The sequence below is a fragment of the Tenebrio molitor genome, chromosome 3 (assembly GCF_963966145.1).
Source record: "Tenebrio molitor chromosome 3, icTenMoli1.1, whole genome shotgun sequence".
NCBI classification, from domain to species: Eukaryota; Metazoa; Arthropoda; class Insecta; order Coleoptera; family Tenebrionidae; genus Tenebrio; species Tenebrio molitor.
The window spans coordinates 10,516,484-10,520,308 of NC_091048.1; the positions used below are offsets into that span (position 1 = coordinate 10,516,484).

The 3,825-nt window shown below is 36.2% G+C and overlaps 1 long non-coding RNA gene across 1 annotated transcript; it reads left to right on the plus strand.

Annotated features, from left to right (window-relative positions):
• Positions 1–988: 988 nt before the first annotated feature.
• On the plus strand, positions 989–3,612 carry LOC138126726 (uncharacterized). Its single transcript, XR_011157936.1, has 2 exons — positions 989–3,461; positions 3,520–3,612. It is a non-coding gene; the product is annotated as an uncharacterized lncRNA (long non-coding RNA).
• Positions 3,613–3,825: the final 213 nt, after the last annotated feature.

Below are 3,825 nucleotides of genomic sequence, written 5' to 3' on the forward strand. Positions count from 1 at the left end.
TTTGTTACAGCTCAAGGCCATTTTCGTAGGTACCCGTCCTATATAAGATAAATGTTGGCGAACTTTCATACGGTAACAATACGATGCGGCACGGTCTGCGGCCACTATAATAGCTTTCATTGCCTGGCACAGAGTTTAACTTTACGGTACGGAAAGCGGATGCGGCTACGGTTCTGTTGCGTTCAAAAAGTTGGCGAAATTTCGTACGGTAACAATACGATGCGGCACGGTCTGCGGTCACTATAATAGCTTTCATTGCCTGGCACAGAGTTTAACTTTACGGTACGGAAAGCGGATCCGGCTACGGTTCTGTTATGTTCACTATAATCCAGGCTTATTATTTACCAGGGGTTGTATGTCCCCACCATCTGATGTTCAAAGCGCTACATCTGTAAAATTTTAGTCTACTGTTAAATTATTCAATACACTAGATGAAAATCAAAAAGAGTACCTCATTTAGATTTGTTAATAAATAAAATCAGGTTTAAGGTTATTCCAAAGTCTTTTGAATCTTTTGGAACCTGGAGACATTGTTATGGTGGATAAAGGCTTTCCCGAAATTAAAACTAAGTTGGATGAAATGGGCAACAATGTAGTTTTTTCCACAAAAAGAATATTTCACATGCGATGAAGTAAGAAAAACAAAAGAGATTGCAAGCGTATGAATACATGTGGAAAGAATAATGCATCGAATAAAGACTTATCGCATTTTGCACAAAGTGAGCATCAAAATGTTGCCACATATTGATGCCATTGTTTTAATGGCAGCAATTTTGGTTAATTTACAGCCTCTAATTTTAAAAGTATGCACCGATAACGAAGAATGTGAATAGCGATTGTGTACATGAATTTATTTTTACCAAATTAAAATAATGAACGATTTTTGTAAATGTATGTTATAAACCAATGTACGATTTTTGTAAAGAAATGTATTTTCATGTTGCAAGTTCTAAATCACTCATAATTTGCTGAATTGCACTACCAAAAGTTGGTCAGTGACAGCACCGGGCTCTCAGGGGGTTTTTCGGGGCAGAGGGCGTGGGTAAGGAAATGGGCGCCAGGCAACCTTTTTGAGCTGGTTTAAACTTGTCCAGCTGCCGGGACAAGTGCTCTGATTTTACCCGTCTAGGGAGTATGGACAGATACTCGTAGATGATAAAATTTAAAGTTGGTTTATTCGGTTCATTGCAATTAATTTACACAAATTTGTTGTGCAGCTTTAGCACTGGTTCACACGAGTGTGATAACGGTTCGCATGTAACCAAATGAAGAAAAATGCGGAACCAGTACTTTTAGATGGCCTTAAAATTAAGTGGTCTCAACCAGAAAAGCTTTTCTCTTACAATTGACCGAAACTTAACTTAACAAGATATCCTAAGACGAGTAATAAATGGTTTTTAAAATCCTTGAGAGGAAACCTCCCGAACCTTCAACTTCCTCCTGGTCTGGTATGAGCAATTAAATGAAAATGAAGTAAACCCAAGGTCAAGGCTTGGATTTCACCTTGACGATAAATAAAATTTGATTCCTACAGGGAGGTGTGAAGTCGGTAGAGTTCCTAAATGTTGAAATTGATCTTTAAATTTTCGAAATTGACATTTGAAAGTGAATGCAAAATTGTCGACAAAAAATTCTGTTTACAAAATACAAAAAATTCGAGAAAATGCAGAAATTGTTTAAGTGAGAAGCGGGAAATTCGAGGCGCTCAAAAACTTGAAATTTCCGCAATAAATGTGAGTGGCGACTTATCTTATGCCGTCTGGTTGTGCGTCCTCGAAGAGCGTCCTTTCGGCTTGCGATACGCAGGAGCGTAGCCAGGTTGCTAATATTAGGTGGGCCACAGGTGGGCCAACAATTTTTTTGGGTGGGCTGCTTAATTAAGGCATAAAACACACAAAAAACTTACCTTAGTGTAAAGCAATTTTTCTGTTATTATGACTGTCGTCAAATTTGTTGATAATTTCAATCGTGTTTAGAGCTTTTGCGGTAGAATGTTCAATATTTATTATTGCCAGATGATCAAGTCTTTCATCAGTCATTTTGTTCCGAATATATGTTTTAAATCTCCTCAAACAGGAAAATGTTCTCTCACAACCGGCACTAGAAACTGGTATTGTCACTGAGATTACTGTTAGTTGATACACTTGTTGAAAAACTATTTTATAAACTTCTAGCATATCTAAAAATTGCAAAATGTTTGTAATTTTAACATTTTTTTCACTTTCAAAGCGCTCGATTGTTTGTGGCAAAATGATAAGTTCTGCTTTAAGGGCTTCCAAATTTATTTCATAATGGGCAGCAAGAGGTTCCACACACTCGTATTTTAAAAACACAGAACTTTCTGGATGAAAAGCACTGACAGCGTTGATAATATGTTCGCATTTATTGAAGCGATCATTCATGGCGCGCAAAATTAAGTCTAATGTGGGGAAAAATATTCCTGTCTTAAAATGAGAATCTTCAAGCATTTCTTCTTCTTGAATACCGAGTTCTGATGTGATGAGATATTGTTCTAGTCGCTTTGGAATCTTTTTAATTCTTCTGGATGGCTTTGTGTCCTTACTTGGTATTTCGATGTTGTTATCTTCACAAATTTTAACGCTTTCTGAATATAATAATGCAAACTGTTTATCATTTTGGCGCATTGCCGTCAAAGTGTCTTGTGTAGATTTTAAAAGAATATTCGCCTCCATTAGATTGGAAGACACCTTTTGAAAATAGTCACTCACCCCTTTTAGTAATTTTAAAATATTTTCATACATACATAAATTGAAAATAAAATTGAAATTTATTTGATATAAAAATCCGCTTGCCTCTGGTGCCCGATCACTTTTATCTACGATTAATTTATTTAAAAAGACAAGTATTTCAGTAATTAGTTGTTTAAATGCAGAACATGCTTGAACTTGTGCTGTCCATCGTGTGTAACAATTTTTTTTTAATTCAATAGGTTTTATTTTGGGATTTAAAAGCACTTGGGTTTCTATAAATTTGGAATGAACTGCAGAGCCAGATATGAAAACGTAAAGTGCTTCTAAGAGATCAAAAAATGTCTTTCCGTGGGCTAGGCTTTTGCAAATATCCACAGTATAGCTATTTACGTTACAAGACCGGTAGTAACGTTTTTATGGACGAGCTAGTGAATTACAGGTCGAGCCCGATAGGGCGAGACTTGTAAACTAGCGAGGCCATAATGCGTCTACCGGTCGTGTGACGTACAAGATTTTTTAGTATACTGAGACAATTATTTAAAAGAAAATAAATTTAAATAAAAAAATTTGGCTCTGAAAAAGATTGCTATGCCTTGTTACTATGATAACAAACGATTCATCACAATTCAGTCTGTCGAAGTTTTTCGTGTGATTTCTTTCATTTGCGCTAACTTCCTTTAATAAAATAAATTCTCACAACCGAACCGAAGCAGAAGTCAAGTTTTCTTCCCAGACCACCTTTTGGAGAAGGTAGATAGTGCGCGATCAAACTTATTGCTCCAAAAATCATCGGGAAGATATTTCACAGAGTACAAGTTGTTCTACAATTGGAGAATACGAAATAAAGTTGTTTGGATTGATCAAAGGGTAATGCTTGGCTTTAGAAAACCATCTCAATGATGTAAGTAATTGTACATTTAATTTTTAAACCAATAAATCTGACAAATTATTTGACATTTGCTACCGGCCGCGGTGGAAAGTAAAACGGACTAGACCATAAACATGTGTCTACCGGACTCGTCGTCAAGCAGGTAGACACCTACTACCAGCATAGTATACTAAAAATTAAATTTATACGATGATTGAAACAATGCACATACACAGCTTTTGGAAC